Source organism: Scyliorhinus torazame, chromosome 29 (assembly GCF_047496885.1).
Source record: "Scyliorhinus torazame isolate Kashiwa2021f chromosome 29, sScyTor2.1, whole genome shotgun sequence".
NCBI lineage: Eukaryota > Metazoa > Chordata > Chondrichthyes > Carcharhiniformes > Scyliorhinidae > Scyliorhinus > Scyliorhinus torazame.
The window spans coordinates 7,247,278-7,269,727 of NC_092735.1; the positions used below are offsets into that span (position 1 = coordinate 7,247,278).

The 22,450-nt window shown below is 49.9% G+C and overlaps 1 non-coding gene across 1 annotated transcript; it reads right to left on the reverse strand.

Moving 5' to 3' along the window:
• Nucleotides 1–13,678: 13,678 nt before the first annotated feature.
• Nucleotides 13,679–13,750, reverse strand: trnaq-cug (transfer RNA glutamine (anticodon CUG)). The gene has a single exon. It is a non-coding gene; the product is annotated as a tRNA-Gln (tRNA).
• Between the last annotated feature and the right edge of the window lie 8,700 nt (nucleotides 13,751–22,450).

Sequence of the window (22,450 nt, forward strand, 5' to 3'; positions counted from 1 at the left end):
GTAGACCAGTGCCCCAGCACTCTCCGCCATCTTTTCTTGCGCCACACCTTGAATGCCCTCTCGCTCAAGCTGCGGCCTCCTTGACCGGTCAAGTAAGCCATAAGCGGGACTCACCGGCGGAGCCCCACCACCTCTCCGTGCCCGTGCACCTTTCACCAATCAACTCCCCTTAATCCGGGTGACAGAGGACCATTTCTAGAATGCCACCTTGAGCGGGAGCCACCAATGGGCGACCACTCACTCCATGGCCGCCACTGAATGTTTAAAGCTGCAGATATATAACCCAGAGGTCAGGCCTCACTTGGAGTTCTGCGTACAGCCATATGGGAGGACTTCAGGAGGAGAAGGAGAGAGATATCAGGCCGATTTTAAACACTTTATCAAGTTACAAATGATCTTCTCCATGACTGTGACAAACTTTCCCTCCTCATTCTTCTTGACCTTTGTGCAGACTTTGGCCAGGTTGACCAACATCATTTTCCTGCAACACCTAGAACAAAGAACAAAGAACAAAGAAAAGTACAGCACAGGAACAGGCCCTTTGGCCCTCCAAGCCCGTGCTGACCATGCTGCCCGACTAAACTACAATCTTCTACACTTCCTGGGTCCGTATCCCTCTATTCCCATCCTATTCATGTATTTGTCAAGATGCCCCTTAAATGTCACTATCGTCCCTGCTTCCACCACCTCCTCTGGTAGCGAGTTCCAGGTACCCACTACCCTCTGTGTAAAAAACTTGCCTCGTACATCTACTCTAAACCTTGCCCCTCGCACCTTAAACCTATGCCCCCTAGTAATTGCCCCCTCTACCCCGGGGAAAAGCCTCTGACTATCCACCCTGTCTATGCCCCTCATAATTTTGTATACCTCTATCAGGTCGCCTCTCAACCTCCTTCGTTCCAGTGAGAACAAACCGAGTTTATTGAACCGCTCCCCATAGCTGTCCACTATTGTCCAGCAGCTCTGGGCTGCCCTCGCCTGGCTCCATTCTCAGCTATCGAATCGTAACCAGAGAGTCACGATCACCAGTTTCTCTTCCTGCCTCTGCACCGTCACCTCCGGAGCTCCCCAAGGAGCGAGCCTTGTTTTTTCATATTTCCGATTGACATGCGCGGCACAGGAGCTTCCACCAAGGACAATTTGACACGGAGTCAAATAAGGAGATCTTAGAACTCGCGGCCAAACGCTCGCTTATCAATTTGTCTTGTGTTTGGGCCTCAGTGGGGGTCCCCCAGGGTTTGCCTTTTTCGTTAAGAATGCTATAGTCAGCTGTTATTCAACAAAAACATTCCTATTTATTTGTTTCCGCTTTCTATCAGATTTTAGTTACTTACTCATGTGATGGTGCACCATCTGTATCAGATGCTCCCGATGTTTACCCTTTATTTTACATTCCACCCCCCCCCCCCCCCTCCCCATCACCCCCACCACCACCCATGTCTTTATCCCAACTATATTCATCCTCCGACAACCATGGAGTTAAGTTTCAAGGAGTGTCTTCAAAGAAGACCATGATAGTTTAAGAGGTTTAGGGAGGGAATGCCAGAGTTCAGGACTCTGGCAGTTGAAGGCATGGTCGCCAATGTTGGAGCGATGGTAATCAGCAATGCACAAGAGGCCAGAACAGGTGGAGTGCAGAGATCTCGGGGGGTTAAAGAACAAAGGAAAGTACAGCACAGGAACAGGCCCTTCGGCCCTCCACGCCTGCACCAACGATGCTGCCCGTCTAACCTAAAAAATTCTACACTTCCTGGGTCCGTATCCCTCTATTCCCATCCTATTCATGTATTTGTCAAGATGCCTCTTAAATGTCACTATCGTCCCTGCTTCCACCACCTCCTCCGGTAGCGAGTTCCAGGCACCCACTACTCTCTGTGTAAAAAAACGTGCCTCGTACATCTCCTCTAAACCTTGTCCCTCGCACCTTAAACCTATGCCCCCGAGTAATTGACTCTTCCACCCTGGGGAAAAGCCTCTGACTATCCACTCTGTCTATGCCCCTCATAATTTTGTAAACTTCTTTCAGGTCGCCCCTCAACCTCCTTCGTTCCAGTGAGAACAAACCGAGTTTATCCAACCGCTCCTCATAGCTAATGCCCTCCATACCAGGCAACATCCTGGTAAACCTCTTCTGCACCCTCTCCAAAGCCTCCACATCCTTCTGGTAGTGTGGCGACCAGAATTGAACACTATACTCCAAGTGTGGCCTAACTACGGTTCTATACAGCTGCAACATGACTTGCCAATTTTTATACTCAATGCCCATTGGGAAATTGAGTAGAAAAGCGAGACGGTCATGCTAAACCTTTCCAACTCAGTGGTTCGACCCCAGCTGAGGGATTGTGTCCAATTCTAACAATTTAACAAGTTCGTCAAGATCCTGGGTCTGGAGCCTAGGAGATTTTCTGGTCGTGGGGGGGATTGGAATTTCCGTAATGTGGAGATGTTTTCCTTACAGAAGTTTGTATTTTATTTGAGCGACTACAATGAAGTAAATGAGGAGAAACCAGACGGGCAAGAAAACATAGGAACAGATTTGAAATAATTGGTTCAAACAAATGATGGTGATTGTAGGATCATTACAGGAGGCCATTCAACCCTTTCTGACCATGCTATCTCACCTAGTTCCACTCCCCATTCCCTGTAATCCTGCGGATTTCTGCTCCTCAAATAATGAAATTCAATCCCTTTGAAAACCACATTCGAATCTGCCTCCACCACACTCTCTAGGCCGCTGCGTCCCGGATCCCAACCACTCACTGCCCAAGACACCACAAATCTGTGCCCTCTGCTTCCCGATCCTCTCCCATCACTGGGAATGGTGTCTGTCTAATCAGTTCAGGCTGTTTGGGATTTTAAACACCTCAATCAAATCTTCTCTCAGTGTTCCCTTCCTCACATTTTTATATTCTTCCTGAAGTTCGGCACCCAGAGTAGAGACAATATTCCATTTGAAGCTGAGCCAGTGTTTTAGAAAGGACCGCCATAGTTTCCTTGCCGAAGTACTTTATATCCTATAGAATCCCTACAGTGCAGGAGGAGGCCATGTGGCCCATCGAGTCTGCACCGACCCTCCGAAAAAGCACCCTAACCTCGGCCCATGTCCCTGCTCTATCCTGATAACCCCACCTACCGTTTGTCCACTGAAGGGCAATTTATCACGGCCAATCCACCTAACCTGCACATCTTTGGACTGTGGGAGAAATCCGGAGCACCCGGAGGAAACCCACGCAGACACGGGGAGAACGTGCAAACTACTCACGGACAGTCACCCAAGCCGGAATCGAAACCGGGTCCCTGGCGCTGTGAGACAGCAGTGCAGGTATGTCTTATTAACCATCTTGTCAACCTACCCTGCTGCATTCAGTGATTAATGCACAGATACCAGCCCTCTCCCCCCCTCCCCCCGATCCCTCTGCTCCTGAACCCTCTTAAGAAATGTCCCTTTTATTTTTTATTATGGGGCGACATGGTGGCACAGTGGTTAGCACTGCTGCCTCACAGCGCTGAGGACCCGGGTTCGATCCTGGGCCCTTTCCACTGTCCGTGTGGAGTTTGCACATCCACCCTGTTTCTGCGTGGGTCTCACCTCCCACAACCCAAAGATGTGCAGGGTAGGTGGATTGGCCGCACTCTCCAGGGGAAAGCAGTAGTAGCCAGGCTCATGGCACCGTGGCTGGCTCTGCTGCACAGAAGGGCGGGAAAAAGACTGGCAGGGCTATAGTCATAGGGGATTCAATCGTAAGGGGAGTAGACAGGCGTTTCTGTGGTCGAAAACGGGACTCCCGAATGGTATGTTGTCTCCCGGGTGCACGGGTCAGGGATGTCTCAGATCGGCTGCAGGACATATTGAAGGTATGGGAGGGTGAACAGCCAGTTGTCGTGGTGCATATAGGCACCAACGATATAGGTAAAAAAACGGGATGAGTTCCTACAATCAGAATTTAGGGAGTTAGGAGATAAGTTAAAAAGTAGGACCTCAAAGGTAGTAATCTCAGGATTGCTACCAGTGGCACGAGACAGTCAGAGTAGAAATTCAAGAATAGTCAGAATGAATACGTGGCTTGAGAGATGGTGCAGGAGGGAGGGGTTCAGATTTTTGGGACATTGGAACTGGTTCTGGGGGCGGTGGGACCATTACAAATCGGATGGTCTACACCTAGGCAGGACTGGAACCAATGTCCTAGGGGGTGCTTTTGCTAACACTGTTGGGGAGGTTTTAAACTAATGTGGCAGGGGGATGGGAACCAGATTAGGAAGTTAGAGGTCAGTCAAGAGGCAGCAGCTAAAGCCAGTAAGGTACTAGATAATAAACTCAATGTGACTAAGGGGAAGAGTAGACAGGGAAGAGATGATGAACGCAAAGGGACAGGTGGTCTTGTTTCAAATGAGTGCATTTGTTTCAATGCGAGAAGTGTAGCAGGTAAGGCAGATGAACTTAGGGCTTGGATTAGTACCTGGGAATATGATGTTATTGGTATTACTGAGACTTGGCTGAGGGAAGGGCAAGATTGGCAACTAAATATCCCAGGGTATAGATGCTTCAGGAGGGATAGAGAGGGAGGTAAAAGGGGTGGAGGAGTTGCATTACTGGTCAGAGATGATATCACAGCTGTGATTAAGGAGGGCACGATGGAGGATTCGAGCACTGAGGCAATATGGGTAGAGCTAAGAAATAGGAAGGGTGCAGTAACATTGTTGGGAACAGGCCTCCCAAAAGCGAGCGTGAAGTAGAGGTACAAATATGTAGACAGATTATAGAAAAATGTAGGAGCAATAGAGTGGTCGTGATGGGAGATTTTAACTTCCCCAACATTGAATGGGACTCATGTAGTGTTGGAGGCGTAGATGGAGCAGAATTTGTAAGGAGCATCCAGGAGAGTTTTTTAGAGCAGTATGTAAATAGTCCAACTCGGGAAGAGGCCATACTGGACCTGGTATTGGGAAATGATCCCAGCCAGGTGGTTAAAGTTTCAGTCGGTGATTACTTTGGGAATAGAGATCACAATTCCGTAAGTTTTAGAATACTCATTGACAAAGACGAGAGTGGTCCTATAGGAAGAGTGCTAAATTGGGGAAAGGCCAAGTATAACAAAATTCGACAGGAGCTAGGGAATGTGGATTGGAAGCAGCTGTTTAAGGGTAAATCCACATTTGAAATGTGGGAGTCTTTTAAGGAAAGGTTGATTAGAGTGCAGGACAGACATGTCCCTGTGAAAATGAGGGATAGAAATGGCAAGATTAGGGAACCATGGATGACGGGTGGAATTGTGAGACTAGCTAAGATGAAAAAGGAAGCATGTATAAGATCTAGGCGACTTAAATCTGATGAAGCTTCGGAGGAATATCGGGAAAATAGGACAAATCTCAAACACGCAATAAAGAGGGCTAAAAGGGGTCATGAAATATCTTTGGTTAACAGGGTTAAGGACTTCCGGTTGCGGCTATGCAGAGCTAAGCCGCACGATTCGGCAGCTCCCTCTACCACGGACTTTCGGGCTCGTTAGAGGAGCCCCAACGGAACTTTTTTTTGACGCAACCCATGGGGAAGGGAAGAGAGAGGTCCCCCTCCAACTTCTATGAAACGGACCAGAAGTGTAACGGCCAAAGGAGCGGCACTGGAGCAACGGGAGAAGCGAGGGAAAGAAAACAAAATGGCGGCGGCCAGGGACAAAGGGGAGCTGCAGGAGTTCATCAAGCGCTGCTTCGAGGAGCAGCGCGAGGAGATGCGCAAAGAGATGTTGGCGCCTATGCTTCCGGCAATTGAAGGACTCGAGATCACTCAGAAGGCCCACAAAGCTAAGATCCAGGAGGTACAGAAAAGAGTCAGTCAGAACGAGGACGAGCTCGTGGGCCTGGCGGTGAGAGTGGAGCAGAACGAGGCGCTACACAAGAGGTGGGCGGGAAGACTCGAAGACCTGGAGAACAGGTCGAGGAGAAAGAATCTGCGGATCCTGGGTCTCCCTGAGGGAGTGGAGGGGGCTGATTCCGGGGCATACGCGGGCACGATGCTCGAGACGATGATGGGCACGAAGGCCCCTTCGAGGCCGTTGGAGTTGGACGGGGCACATCGGGTGCTGGCGAAGAAGCCCCAGGCAAATGAGCCGCCAAGGGCGATGGTGGTGAGGTTCCACCGGTTCACGGACAGAGAGAGGGTCCTGAGATGGGCCAAGAAGGAGCGGAGCAGTAAGTGGGACAATGCAGAGATCAGAATATACCCGGACTGGAGCACGGAGGTTGCAAAGCAGAGAGCGGGTTTCAACCGGGCCAAAGCGGCGTTGCACCGGAAAGAAGTGAAATTCGGAATGCTGCAGCCAGCGCGACTGTGGGTCACATACAAGGACCAACACTATTACTTCGAAACGCCTGAAGAGGCGTGGACCTTTGTACAAGCCGAAAAGTTGGACTCTAAATGAGGGTTTGTGAGGGTGGGGGAGATGTTTTGGGGTTTGATGTGTGATGGTTGTTGTATATAGGGAGTCAATCACGCGCAGGAAATGTTACATGGGCTGGGGAGAGAGACAAGGCAGGAGCTGCGCCAGAGGGGGGCGGAGCGGGCTTTGGAAAGTGCGGGAAGAAAGGCGGGAAGGGGAACGAAGGAACGCATATTGATTGGGAGACTCCCACACGGGGAGGTCAATGGGACAGCGGGGGAAGCCGGGGTCAGCAGGCGTCAGCTGACTACGGGAGTGACATGGGGGGAGCAAAAAAGCAAGACAGGGGTCTGGGGGGGGGGGAGGGGAGGGAGGGAAGTGGGGGGGGGGGGGAAGGGTTGCTGCTGCACTGGCCGAAAGGGAATGGGACACAGAAGAGGTGGTCGGGACGGGGGTCCCCCGTTTGGGGGACTGGAGGGTGAGGGAGTGAAGGAGGCGTGGACATGGGACTGGCCCAGAAAAGGAGATGGCTAGTCGGGGGGGGGGGGGCCTCCAATCCGGCTGATAACGTGGAATGTGAGGGGTCTGAATGGCCCGGTGAAGAGGGCTCGAGTGTTCGCGCACTTAAAGGGACTGAAGGCGGATGTGGTCATGCTCCAAGAGACACACCTGAAGGTGGCGGACCAGGTCAGGTTAAGAAAGGGATGGGTAGGACCGGTATTCCACTCGGGACTGGACGCGAAGAATAGAGGGGTGGCAATATTGGTGGGAAAGTGGGTGTCATTTGAGGCCAAGGCTATTGTAGCGGACAATGGAGGGTGATATGTAATGGTGAGCGGTAGGCTGCAAGGGACGTGGGTGGTGTTGGTAAATGTATACGCCCCGAACTGGGATGATGCTGGATTCATGAAGCGCACATTGGGGCGCATTCCGGACCTGGAGATAGGAGGCCTGATAATGGGAGGGGACTTCAATACAGTGTTGGATCCAGCACTGGACCGCTCCAAATCAAGGACTGGAAAGAGGCCGGCGGCGGCCAAGGTGCTTAGGGGGTTTATGGATCAGATGGGGGGAGTGGACCCATGGCGGTTTGCAAGGCCGCAGGCCAGGGAATTTTCTTTCTTCTCCCATGTACACAAAGCCTACTCCCGGATAGATTTCTTTGTTTTGGGTAGGGCGCTCATCCCGAGGATGGAGGGGACGGAGTATTCGGCCATAGCCGTTTCGGACCATGCCCCGCACTGGGTGGAACTGAAGCTGGGAGAGGAGAGGGACCAACGCCCATTGTGGCGGCTGGATGTGGGACTGCTGGCGGACGAGGTGGTGTGTGGGAAGGTGAGGGGGTGTATCGAAAGGTACTTGGAGGCCAACGACAACGGGGAGGTGTGGGTGGGGGTGGTATGGGAGGCGTTGAAGGCGGTGATCAGGGGAGAGCTAATCTCCATTAGGGCTCATAGGGAGAAGACAGAGGGTATGGAAAGGGAGAGGTTAGTGGGGGAGACTTTGAGAGTGGACAGGAGATACGCAGAGGCCCCGGAAGAAAGATTACTTGGGGAAAGACGACGGCTCCAGACGGAGTTTGACCTGTTGACGACAGGGAAGGCGGAGGCACAGTGGAGGAAAGCGCAGGGGGCGACCTACGAGTATGGGGAAAAGGCTAGTCGGATGCTGGTCCGAGGGGGAGAAGAGCATCTGGTGTCGCTATATGCGGATGACCTGTTTCTGTACGTGGCGGATCCAATGGAGGGGATGGTGGAGGTCATGCAGACTCTAAGGGAGTTTGGGGAGTTTTCAGGCTATAAGCTCAATGTAGGGAAGAGTGAGCTCTTTGTATTACAGGCGGGGGACCAAGAAAGAGAGATAGGAGACCTACCGCTGAGGAGGGCGGAGGGGAGCTTTCGGTATCTGGGGATCCAGATAGCCAGGAGTTGGGGGACCCTACATAAACTGAATCTGACGAGGTTGGTGGAGCAAATGGAGGAGGATTTCAAAAGATGGGACATGTTACCGCTCTCGCTGGCGGGTAGAGTGCAGTCGGTCAAAATGGTGGTCCTTCCGAGGTTCCTGTTTGTGTTTCAGTGCCTTCCCATCGTGATCACTAAGGCCTTTTTTAAGAGAGTAGGCAGGAGTATTATGGGGTTTGTGTGGGCGAATAAGACCCCGAGAGTAAGGAGAGGGTTCCTGGAACGCAGTAGGGACCGAGGAGGGTTGGCGCTGCCAAACCTGGGAAGCTACTACTGGGCAGCAAATGTGGCGATGATCCGCAAGTGGGTTATGGAGGGAGAGGGGGCAGCATGGAAGAGGATGGAGATGGCGTCCTGTAAAGGAACGAGCCTGGGGGCGCTGGTGACGGCACCGCTGCCGCTCTCACCGACAAAGTATACCACAAGCCCGGTGGTGGCAGCAACGCTAAGGATCTGGGGCCAGTGGAGACGGCACAGGGGTGCAATGGGAGCATCGGTGTGGTCCCTGATCAGGGGTAACCACCGGTTTGTCCCGGGGAAGATGGACGGGGGGTTCCAGAGCTGGCATCGGGCGGGGATTGGAAGAATGGGGGACCTGTTCATCGACGGGACGTTTGCGAGCCTAGGGGCACTGGAGGAGAAGTTCAAGTTACCCCCGGGAAATGCCTTTAGATATATGCAGGTGAGGGCTTTTGTGAGGCGACAGGTGAGGGAATTCCCGTTGCTCCCGGCACAAGAAGTTCAAGATAGGGTGATCTTGGGTGTATGGGTCGGGGAGGGCAAGGTGTCGGAAATACACCAGGAGTTGAAAGAAGAGGGGGAAGCGCTGGCAGAAGAGTTGAAGGGTAAATGGGAGGAGGAGCTGGGGGAGGAGATCGAGGAAGGTCTGTGGGCTGATGCCCTAGGCAGGGTTAATTCCTCCTCGTGTGCCAGGCTCAGCCTGATACAATTTAAGGTGGTCCACAGAGCACACTTTACGGGGGCGAGGTGAGTAGGTTCTTTGGGTAGAGGACAGATGTGGAAGGTGCTCAGGGAGCCCGGCAAACCATGTCCATATGTTTTGGTCATGCCCGGCACTGGAGGGGTTCTGGACAGGAGTGGCGGGAGCAATATCTCAGGTGGTGAAAGTCGGGTCAAGCCAAGTTGGGGGCTAGCTATATTTGGAGTAGTGGACGAGCCGGGAGTGCAGGAGGCAAAAGAGGCCGGCATTCTGGCCTTTGCGTCCCTAGTAGCCCGGCGAAGGATCTTGCTAATGTGGAAGGAGGCGAAGCCCCCAGCCTGGAGGCCTGGATAAATGATATAGCTGGGTTCATAAAGTTGGAGAGGATTAAGTTCGCCTCGAGAGGGTCTGCGCAGGGGTTCTACAGGCTGGTGGCAACCGTTCCTAGACTATCTCGCGGAGCGTTAGAGGAAGGTCGGTCAGCAGCAGCAGCAACCTTAGGGGGGGGGGGGGAACGTCCTGGGGGGGGGGGGGGGGGGGGGGACTGCCTGGGAGGGTGGATGAGCAAGAGATAACATGAAGTGTTGGGGAAACTGGCACGTACGGGTGAGGGCCAGTGTACAAAGCTGTGTAAATATATCATTTTGCCATGTATATATCTTGCTCTGCGCGATTTCTCATTTTTTTGTTATGAGGGGGGGGGGGGGGTTATTGTTTGTAAGGGAGAAAATTGTGTTAAAAAACTTTAATAAATATATATATTTTTTAAAAAACAGGGTTAAGGAAAATCCCAAAGCCTTTTATTCATATATAAGGAGCAAGAGGGTAACTAGAGAAAGGATTGGCCCACTCAAAGACAAAAGAGGGAATTATGCGTCGAGTCAGAGGAAATGGGTGAGATTCTTAATGAGTACTTTGCATCGGTATTCACCAAGGAGAGGGACATGACGGATGTTGAGGCTAGAGATGGATGTTTAAATACTCTAGGTCAAGTCGGCATAAGGAAGGCGGAGGTTTTGGGTATTCTAAAAGGCATTAAGGTGGACAAGTCCCCAGGTCCGGATGGGATCTATCCCAGGTTACTTAGGGATGAAATAGCTGGGGCCTTAACAGATATCTTTGCAGCATCCTTGAGCATGGGTGAGGTCCTGGAGGACTGGAGAATTGCTAATGTTGGCCCTTTGTTTAAGAAGGGTAGCAGGGATAATCCAGGGAATTATAGACCTGTGAGCTTGACGTCAGTGGTAGGCAAACTGTTGGAGAAGATACTGAGGGATAGGATCTATTCACATTTGAAAGAAAATAGAAGAAAATAGGCAGCATGGTTTTGTGCAGGGAAGGTCATGTCTTACAAACCTAATAGAATTCTTTGAGGAAGTGACAACGTTAATTGATGAGGGAAGGGCTCTAGATGTCATATACATGGACTTCAGTAAGGCGTTTGATAAAGTTTCCCATGGCAGGTTGATGGAAAAAGTGAAGTCGTATGGGGTTCAGGGTGTACTAGCTAGATGGATAAAGAACTGGCTGGGCAACAGGAGACAGAGAGTAGTGGTGGAAGGGAGTGTCTCAAAATGGAGAAAGGTGACTAGTGGTGTTCCACAGGGATCCGTGCTCGGACCACTGTTGTTTGTGATTTACATAAATGATCTGGACGAAGGTATAGGTGGTCTGATTAGCAAGTTTGCAGATGATACTAAGATTGGTGGAGTTGCAGATAGCGAGGAGGACTGTCAGAGAATACAGCAAAATATAAATAGATTGGAGAGTTGGGCAGCGAAATGGCAGATGGAGTTCAAACCAGGCAAAGGGCAGCACGGTAGCATTGTGGATAGCACAATTGCTTCACAGCTCCAGGGTGCCAGGTTCGATTCCGGCTTGGGTCACTGTCTGTGCGGAGTCTGCACATCCTCCCCGTGTGTGCGTGGGTTTCCTCCGGGTGCTCCGGTTTCCTCCCACGGTCCAAAGATGTGCAGGTTAGGTGGATTGGCCATGATAAATTGCCATTAGTATCCAAAATTGCCCTTAGTGTTGGGTGGGGTTACTGGGTTATGGGGATAGGGTGGAGGTGTTGACCTTGGGTAGGGTGCTCTTTCCAAGAGCTGTTGTAGACTCAATGGGCCGAATGGCCTCCTTCTGCACTGTAAATTCTATGTTATGATAAATGCGAGGTGATGCATTTTGGAAGATCGAATTCAAGAGCGGACTATACGGTCAATGGAAGAATCCTGGGGAAAATTGATGTACAGAGAGATCTGGGAGTTCAAGTCCATTGTACCCTGAAGGTGGCAACGCAGGTCGATAGAGTGGTCAAGAAGGCATACAGCATGCTTGCCTTCATCGGACGGGGTATTGAGTACAAGAGTCGGCAGGTCATGTTACAGTTGTATAGGACTTTGGTTAGGCCACATTGGGAATACTGCGTGCAGTTCTGGTCGCCACATTACCAGAAGGATGTGGATGCTTTAGAGTGGGTGCAGAGGAGGTTCACCAGGATGTTGCCTGGTATGGAGGGTGCTAGCTGTGAAGAAAGGTTGAGTAGATTAGGATTGTTTTCGTTGGAAAGACGGAGGTTGAGGGGGAAACCTGATTGAGGTCTACAAAATTATGAGAGGTATGGACAGGGTGGATAGCAACAAGCTTTTTCCAAGAGTGGGGGTGTCAATTACAAGGGGTCACGATTTCAAGGTGAGATGGGGAAAGTTTAAAGTAATGTGCGTGGAAAGTTTTTTATGCAGAGGGTGGTGGGTGCCTGGAACGCTTTGCCAGCGGAGGTGGTAGAGGCGGGCACAATAGCATCATTCAAGATGCATCTAGACAGATATATGAACGGGCGGGGAACAGAGGGAAGTAGATCCTTGGAAAATAGAAGACAGGTTTAGATAAAGGATCTGGATCGGCGCAGGCTGGAGGGCCGAAGGGCCTGTTCCTGTGCTGTAATTTTCTTTGTTCTTTGTTCTTAAATTGCCCCCTAATTGGAAAAAAACAATTGGGTACTCTAAATATATTTTAAAAAATATATTTTTCATTACATCTTATGTGTTCTTCCTGCCAGAATGAACACTTTGTACTTATCTTAATAAAATCTTATATGTCCATTCCACCAGCCTGCCTATTTCCTCCTGAAGATGACCATTATCATCCTCACAGGTCACAATACTTTCAAGTGTTGTGTCCGCTGCCGGTTTGGAAATTGTGCCCTGTGCACCCAGGTCTAGATCGTTACTGTATAAAATCAGGGATCCTAGCACCGACTCCTGGGAAACTCCACTACAAACCTTCCTCCATTCACCGCAAAGCAATGTAACTAACTTTGTAGCCACACTATCACTGTCCCCTTTATTCCACGCATTCTAACCTCGTTCTCATGTGGCACCTTATCAAATGCCTTCTGGAGGCCCATGTACATCACATCAACTACATTACCCACATTAACCCTCTCTGCTACCTCATCAAAAACTCAATTCAGCTGGCTAAACATGATTTGCCCTTTCAAAAAGTTCTTTCTGGCTTTTGATATTGTTTTCTAAATTGGGAGGGATTAATTGGTATGATTTTCAAACCAATGAGCGGAGAGCAGCAGATTACAGCCAGAATTTGGGAATAATGGGAGTTGCTCCGCATCATCCCGAGGACAAGAGGGCACTGATTTGAACCAATTGCCAAAAGAAGGGGAAAGGGATATGAATAACAAAACCCTCCGGGCAGCGAGGGGTTAAGGGACTAAATGCTCAAGAGAAGAAATGAGGCAGGAAGCGAAAGAGGCCGAGGTCCTGGCCTTTGCCTCCCTGGTAGCCCGGAGACGGATTCTGTTAATGTGGAGGGACTCGAAACCCCCGAGTGTGGAGACCTGGGTTAGCGACATGGCGGGGTTCCTCAGCCTGGAGCGAATAAAGTTCGCCTTGAGAGGGTCCTTGATGGGGTTCTCCTGGCGGTGGCAACCTTTCCTTGACTTTCTAGGGGAGCAGTAATTGTCAGCAGTGGGGGGGGGGGGGGGGGGCGGTACTGTTGATATAATGTGAGTTGGGCATGGAGACAAAACCCACCGTGTTCTGTTTTTAAAAAAATTGTGTTGTGCAAGTTGTGTAAGCTTTGGGCTATGTTTATTGTTATTTTTTATTACTATCTGTATTTCTATTTTTGTTATGTAAAAACGCTCATTGGAAAAACTTTAATAAAACATTTATTTAAAAAAGAGAAGCAATGAGACAGACTTTCTCTCCCCCAGTGAATCTGCTGCTGATCCCCCGTTTGTTTTTGGAGTGAATTTCTTCTGCAGACCATCTGAAGTGTTTTAAAAGGGGGGGAAATGCCAGTTCAGAACGGCTGAATTAACTTCACAATCTGGGGGGAGCACAATATTTCGTGGTAAAAAGAGATTTCTTTTTTTAAAAACAAGCAGGTTCCACCGAGATTTGAACTCGGATCGCTGGATTCAGAGTCCAGAGTGCTAACCATTACACCATGGAACCACGTGGGGAAGGGAGCAGCAATGTATCAAAAAACAGATACAATCCGGATACAGTCAGAGTAACAACCGGAGCTGCGGCTACTGAGGGGACTGAGCCTCAGAGACACCCCAGGGTGGGGATTGAGCCTCAGAGACACCCCAGGGTGGGGGGACTGAGCCTCAGATCGCACCCCGGGGGGGGGGGGTCGGAGGCTGAATCCACAGAAATAGAAATTGGACGTTAAGAACGTGGGAGATTTCAGCCCCAAACCACGTCGTGGGTTTTGAAATTGGCCCGAAATTGACAGAGTGGAATTGTAGCGAGTTCGGAGACCCCGCCTCCGGGTCAGGGAGAGGGAGGGTTTGGGACGGGGAGGGAGGGGCGGCGGGGGTGAGGATTTGGGAGGGGAGTGCGGGTTTGAGAGGGGGAGTGAAGGTTTGGGAGGGGAGGGAGGGATGGGGAGGGGTTTGGGAGGGGCAGGGAGGGGAGTGAGGGTTTGGGAGGGAGAGGGGAAGGGCGGGGTGAGGGTTTGGGAGGGAGAGGGAGGGGAGGGGAGGGGAGTGTGGGTTTGGGAGGGGCGGGGCGTGAGGATTTGAGAGGGAGGGAGGGTAATGAGAGTTTGGGAGAGGATAATGAGGGCTTGGGTGGGACAGGGGGGTGAGGGTTTGGGAGGGAGGGTAGTGAGGGTTTGGGTGGGACAGGGGGGTGAGGGTTTGGGGAGGATGAGGGTTTGGGAGGGACGGTGGGAGGGTAGTGAGGGTTTGGGTGGGACGGGGGTGAGGGTTTGGGAGGGAGGGTAGTGAGGGTTTGGGTGGGACAGGGGGGTGAGGGTTTGGGTGGGAGGGTAGTGAGGGTTTGGGAGGGACAGGGAGGTGAGGGTTTGGGAGGGAGGGTACAAAGAACAAAGAAATGTACAGCACAGGAACAGGCCCTTCGGCCCTCCAAGCCCGTGCCGACCATGCTGCCCGACTAAACTACAATCTTCTACACTTCCTGGTTCCATATCCCTCTATTCCCATCCTATTCATGTATTTGTCAAGATGCCCCTTAAATGTCACTATCGTCCCTGCTTCCACCACCTCCTCCGGTAGCGAGTTCCAGGCACCCACTACCCTCTGTGTAAAAAACTTGCCTCGTACGTCTACTCTAAACCTTGCCCCTCTCACCTTAAACCTATGCCCCCTAGTAATTGACCCCTCTACCCTGGGGAAAAGCCTCTGACTATCCACTCTGTCTATGCCCCTCATAATTTTGTAGACCTCTATCAGGTCGCCCCTCAACCTCCGTCGTTCCAGTGAGAACAAACCGAGTTTATTCAACCACTCCTCATAGCTAATGTTTGGGTGGGACGGGGGGGTGAGGGTTTGGGCGGGAGGGTAGTGAGGGTTTGGGAGGGATAAGGGGTGAGGGTTTGGGAGGGAGGGTAGTGAGGGTTTGGGAGGGAATCAGGATGGAGGCGGCTGAGCGGGAAGGTGAGAAGCTGCAAATTTGCAGAATGACTGGATTGTTAGAGAATCTCAAAGCAGGTGGGCCTTGTGAGGACAAATCCGAATTGAATTCTGCTGGTTGCTGCAACATTGGACACGGACATTGAAGCTACTTTGTCCCTCATTCGGGAAAGTTATTCCCTGTATTTCCCGTCACAGAACAGCCTTGTTGTTTTCAGAAGCCAAACCGAAATCCACCCTCTGGGATGGGCTTGGGGAATTCCCAGTCTGGGAAAACTGGCTTCAGTCGATTCAATGTTCAGCAATACCAGGTCCTGGTGGGGATTTAACAAGAGTTGTATTTATTTTATGTGTTATTAATATTTAAAAGTCTTGCACTTTGAATGGAATGAAACCGCTTTTGGAAACCAGGAATCTCACATCCGACATCCCCCTATTAACCATGGGGTGGGAACCAGGAATTTCAGGCGAAATGGGAAGCTGGAAAAATTGGAAAGTGAATTTGAGCAAATCTGGAAACTTGCATTTACATAGCGCCTGTCAGGGCGAAGGCGCAGAGGGGTTTAACTTGCTCCCTCAGATTAGCACAAGCTCCACGTGTACAGTGTGTGCAGGCAGGGCAGTCATTAAGGAAGGGCAGGTTTTATTCACATGTACTAGGCCCTGGGAGTTGCCTGTGTTTTTTATTTATTCTTGGGACCCAGGTATTTGTGTCTGCCGTTGACAAGAGGGTGTGAGCCGCTCCCTTCCTGACCCACTGCAGTCTGCGTGGCACCAGGACAGTGTGAAGCTGATTATTGTTAAGTGCCAGTTCCGAGGGCAGTTTGGAGTCATGTATCGGCCAGACCTGGGAAGGGAGGCTGATTCCCCCTCGGCAGGACGTGGAATGTGGTTGTTCCACAATTATCAATGAGATTACCATGTCATTCCAGGTTTATTGAATCCAGTTGCTGTTTAGGGATTTGGATCCTCCCTCTCTCCAGTATCAGTGAGTGTTTCTGGAGTACCGATGACATCATCCACACAATGACTGATGGGTGGCACGGCGGCACAGTGGTTAGCACTGCTACCTCACTGTGCCAGGGACCCGGGTTCAATTCCGGCCTTGGGTGACTGCGGAGTCTGCACGTTCTCCCCATGTGTGCGTGGGTTTCCTCCGGGTGCTCCTGTTTCCTCCCACAGTCCAGAGATGTGCAGGTTAGATGGATTGGCCAAAGATGTGACACTTAGGTGAGATTACAGAGGGGGCTGGAGAGTGGGCCAATTTAGGGTGCTCTTTAGGACTGTTGGTGGAGACTCAATGAGTTGGTTGAGGCTCAATGGGCTGAATGGCTTCCTTCTACACTGGAGGCATTCTATGATGTTATTTGGAATTTGATTCGCAATATGGAAGCTGTATTTGGGGGAGGGGAGGGAAGGGAAAGGGGGGTCCTCGGAGCTGCAGTAAGGGAAGGTGGATTCCTTTTTGAAACATACCACAATTGTTATGTTTTCTCACCAAATGTTAGTCAGCTTGGGAGCAGCTTTGAATCAGGCTGTTTGTGCCTGGAGGTGGAGCCCCTTTGGAAAATACACAGAGAATCTGCCGGAAGCTGTGGATCAGGAGCAGAAGGCTAATAGGAATCAGGTGTATCTCTGAGTTGGAGTCATCAAAGAAGAGTACACTGAGGCCCATGCTTAAGCTAGGGGGTGTACAATTGTGAGGTGCTTGAGGAGAGTTGGAAGATCATTTCACTAGGTGCTCGTGAAAAGATTCCAACACAGCTCATACTTTGGAGAATAGTGCAAACACTGAGGAGAATCAAAGTGAATTCCTGAGAGCTGTTGCACACCTTGATTTGGCTCCAGCAGAAGGGAAAGGACCCGTAAGATCTTCTTAAGTACAGGGGAGCCCTTGGGTGGAAATGAAAGTAGAATGAGGAATGTTGTGTTGGAATGTTGGGGTTTAAATCAATGTTTTTACAAAATATTGTAAGTTAGTAGTACTTGCTTTGGTTTTTTTTAATTAAAGGGCAATTTAGCGTGGCCAATCCACCTAGGTTGCACATCTTTGGGTTGTGGGGACGAAACCCACGCAAAACAGGGAGAATGTGCAAACTCCACATGGACAATGACCCAGAGCCGGGATCGAACCTGGGACCTTGACGCCGTGAGGCAGCAGTGCTAACCCATTGCGCCACCGTGCTGCCCTGTACTTGCTTTGTTTAACTCTTGTACAGTAAAGTATTTTTGTTTAAAACGTAATAGATTTTGATGCAATTCTTTCAGTTAATAATTGGGAGTTCAAATTTATTTTTGAAAGTTAATGGGCTCTCACACCCCGCCCCCCAGGAAATCCATTGTTTCCGACAAATCAAGTCCATTGCTAGTAAATGGTGTAAAGGACGTTGATGGGAATCATTGGATACTACCAGTTTATGGTTTGTGAGAGCAAGTTTCAAAGACATTTGGTACTCAAAAAGTGGATGTGTGCTGGTGACAATATGCTTATTTTGGCTGTTTTTTAAAATAAATTTAGAGTACCCAATTCACTTTTCCCAATTAAGGGGCAGTTAAGCGCGGCCAATCCACCTACCCTGCACATCTTTGGGTTGTGGGGGTGAAACCCACGCAGACACGGGGAGAATGTGCAAACTCCACACGGACAGTGACCCAGAGCCGGGATCGAACCTGGGACCTCGGCGCCGTGAGGCCGCAGTGCTAACCACTGCGCCACCGTGCTGCCCTGTTTTGGCTGTTTTAATCCAGTTCACTGCTGTAATTCTCCCATTTTATAATTCTCCCTTTTTCTGAATCTCATTGCATGTTACCAAATCAAGAAGCAAAATAGAAACATAGAAAATAGCAGGAGGCCATTCGGCCCTTCGAGCCTGCTCCACCATTCATTATGATCATGGCTGATCATCCAAATCAATAGCCGAATCCCGCACCCCCCCCCCCCCCCCCCTTCATATCCCTCAATCCCCTTCGCCCCAAGTGCTATATCTAAACGCTTCTTGAAAACATGTAATGTTTTAGCCTCAACGACTTCCTGTGGTAACGAATTCCACAGGCTGACCGCTCTCTGGGTGAAGAAATTTCTCCTCATCTCTGTCCTAAATGGTCTACCCTGTATCCTCGGACTGTGACCCCTGGTTCTGGACACACCCACCATCGGGAACATCCTTCCCGCATCTACCCTGTCCAGTCCTGTTAGAATTGCATAGGTTTCTATGAGACCCCCCCTCATTCTTCTGAACTCCAGAGAGCACAATACTAACCGATTCAACGATCCTCGTATGTCAGTCCCGATATCCCAGGAAGCAGTTCAGTAAACCTTCGCTGCACTCCCTCGAGAGCAAGAACATCCTTCCTCAGAGAAGGAGACCACAACTGCTCACAATACTCCAGGTGTGGCCTCACCAAGGCCCTGTATAATTGCAGCAACACATCCCTGCTTCTATACTCGAAACCTCACGCAATGAAGGCCAACATACCATTTGCTTCTTTACCGCCTGCTGCACCTGCATGCTTACCTTCAGCAACTGGTGCACAAGGACACCCAGGTCCCGCTGCACACTCCCCGCTCCCAATTTAGAACCATTCAGCAATTGCTACCGAAGTGGATAACCTCACATTTATCCAAATTAAACTGCATGTACCATTCATTTGCCCACTCATTCAACTTGTCCAAATCACACTATAACATCGATATTAATTAAACAAAATCTATAGTAAGATAGTTTTGGATTATTGTGATTTTATGACAAAACTGCTTCAAATAAATGTGTTGTCTTGCAGTATTAATGTTTATTAAAAAACTTCTATGCTTGTTTCAGACAAGTTAATAATTTACTGATGTACGATTTTAAAATGCAGATATCATAAATTTATTGCAATCCCAACAATTCTGCTGATTTTTTTTGTGTGATGGCAAGCGAATGCAGGTGCGGTAGGACCAGTCGCTGGTCCTCAGGGTCTTTTGCTCTGCCTAAGCAATCTGTGGATGGAAACAATTGGGGAGCATTGGTTCAGGAGGAAGTTCCAGTAGTATGGGAGTTGACACAACCCATCGCTGCTGCAGTACACCAGTGACAGGCGGGATTCCTGGTCAGACTTAAGAACATAAGAACTAGGAGCAGGAGTCGGCCATCTGGCCCCTCGAGCCTGCTCCGCCATTCAATGAGATCATGGCTGATCTTTGTGGACTCAGCTCCACTTTCCGGCCCGAACACCATAACCCTTAATCCCGTTATTCTTCAAAAAACTATCTATCTTTATCTTGAAAACATTTTTGAAAAATAAATTTAGAGTTCCCAATTCATTATTTTCCAATTAAGGGGCAATTTAGTGTGGCCAATCCACCTACCCTGCACATCTTTGGGTTGTGGGAGTGAAACCCACGCAGACACGGGGAGAATGTCCAAACTCCACACATTCAGTGACCTGGGGCCAGGATCGAACCTGGGACCTCGGTGCCATGGGGCAGCAGTGCTAACCACTGCGCCACCGTGCTACCCATATCTTGAAAACATTTAATGAAGGAGCCTCAACTGCTTCACTGGGCAGGGAATTTCATAGATTCACAACCCTTTGGGTGAAGAAGTTCCTCCTAAATCGACTTCCCCTTATTTTGAGGCTATGCCCCCTAGTTCTGCTTTCACCTGCCAGTGGAAACAACCTGCCCGCATCTATCCTATCTATTCCCTTCATAATTTTATACGTTTCTATAAGATACCCCCGCATCCTTCTAAATTCCAACGAGTCCAGTCCCAGTCTACTCAACCTCTCCTCGTAATCCAACCCCCTCAGCTCTGGGATTAACCTAGTGAATCTCCTCTGCACACCCTCCAGCGCCAGTACGTCCCTTCTCAGGTAATGAGACCAAAACTGAACACAATACTCCAGGTGTGGCCTCACTAACATCTTATATAGTTGCAGCATAACCTCCCTAGTCTTAAACTCCATCCCTCTAGCAATGAAGGACAAAACATGGGATGGGAAGAATGTTGGCGCCTCCACCATCACTTTCCATAGCTCCAGGCTATGGATTTGATTTATTGTCACGTGTACTGAGGTGCAGTGAAAAGTATAGTTCTGCATACAGTCCAGACAGATCATTCCGTGCATGAAAAAACATGGGACATACAATAAATATCTGGGGCTGTTTAGCACAGGGCTAAATCGCTGGCTTTGAAAGCAGACCAAGGCAGGCCAGCAGCACGGTTCAATTCCCGTAACAGCCTCCCCGAACAGGCGCCGGAATGTGCAAGGTAGGTGGATTGAACATGCTAAATTGCTCCTTAATTGGTGAAAAATGAATTGGGTACATTAAATTTATTTTAAAAAAATACATTGGCTGAAGAATACGGAGTGTAGTGCTACTCAGTAGCGTACATGTGTGAAGAGTCCATAAGAGGGTCATTCAGGAGCCTGGTGACAGCTGGGAAGAAGCTGTTTTTGAACCTGTTAGTGCATGTTCTCAGACTTTCGTATCTCCTGCCCGGTGGAAGAGAGAATAACCTGGGTGAAAGGGGTCTTTGATTATGCTGCCCGCTTTCCCCAGGCAGCGGGAGGTGTAGACAGAGTCAATGGATGGGAGGCGGGTTTGCGTGATGGACTGGGCTGTGTTCACGACTCTCTGCAGTTTCTTACGGTCCTGGGCCGAGCAGTTGCCATACCAGGCTGTGATGCAGCCAGATAGGATGTTTTCTATGGTGCATCTTTAAAAATTCTTAAGAGTCAATGTGGACATGCCGAACTTCCTATGTAGAGGCACGGTACGTAGAGTCGATGTGGGTGGACCAGGACACATTGTACACACCTCGGAATTTCATATCCACTTGGAACCATTGATGCAGACAGGGGGTGTGTACGACACTTTGCTTCCTGAAGTCAATGTCCAGCTCCTTAGTTTTGCTGACGTTGAGGGAGAGATTGTTGTCATTACACCACTCCACTAGGTTCTCTATCTCCTCTTCCATGCCTGGATGCATGCAGGTTGTCAGACTCTGAGTGACCTGTGAGGTGTGGTGACCCTATGATTCTAACTGAAGTTCCACATCCCTGCATCCATTGTCGTGAATCTTTTCTGCGCTCTTCTCGAATACCTTCGCATCTTTCCCAAAGAGTGACACCCAGAACTCCAGCTAAGGCCAAAACTCAGATTTGTTTTTACAAGTTTATCATGACACCCCTGTGCTCTTGTACTGTGCTCCCATTAAGCAAGCCCAGGATACGGTTTGCTTTATTGACCACTCAACCCATCCTGCCACCTTCAATGATTTATGCGCACAAATACCCAGGTCCCTCGGCTCCTGGGGTCTCCTGCAGCCGATCGCTCCTTTAGAATTGTACCCCATTGACTCTCCATATTCTTAAATAGTTTGTGGGGGAGGGAAAGCATGGAAAATCTGGTGAAGATGGGAAAACTGTTGTGGAAAGGTGGCAGAAGAAGTTGGATAGTCTCCACAGATTCTGTCTGTTCATTGGGCTCCTGTACTTTGCACAGAAGAAATCGATACCGAGTGAAGTCAGGTTGGTTGGACATGGGCACATAGATGTGGATAGGTGTCAGATTTTAAGCGGTTTGGAACAGTCCACCAGAACCCGTAACCCAGCTTTCTCACCCACACGAGGAATCCCCGTCTCCCTCACTGCACTTGCGACCCCTGCAGACCCCTCGACTTGGCAATCTCCTGCCTGAACCTCATTGCCTCAAGAGCCTTGTCAACTGTGACCCCAGTCGCAGGGGAATCCTCTTGAAGCCCAAGATGAGATTGGATTGAGGTGTTCCAAGATCATGAAGTGGTTTAATAAGAGGAAGGGGGAATGCTGATCCTCAGTGGTGGAAAGGTGGGTAATGAGAGAGTGCGGATTTAAGGTGATTGGATACACAAGCAGAGGTGATGCGAGGAAGCTTTTACTGTATAAATTAACTGTGTTGTTGTGATCTGCCATTGCATTGCCTGAACAAATGGTGCACGCAAATTCAACCGCAACAGAATCTGGAGGGCATTCAGCCCATCAAGTCTGGAAGAGCACCTTACCTAGCCCCATTCCCCTGCCCCGCAATCCACCTAACCTGCACATCTTTGGACTGTGGAAGGAAACCGGAGCACCCGGAGAAAACCCAGACAGACACGGGGAGAACGTGCAGACTCCGCACAGTCAACCAAAGTCGGCATTGAACCCGGGTCCCTGGCGCTGTGAGGATGCAGTGCTAACCACTGTGCCACCGTGCCATAACATTCAAAAGAGAATGACATTTTATTCGTTGATGGGATGCAAGCGT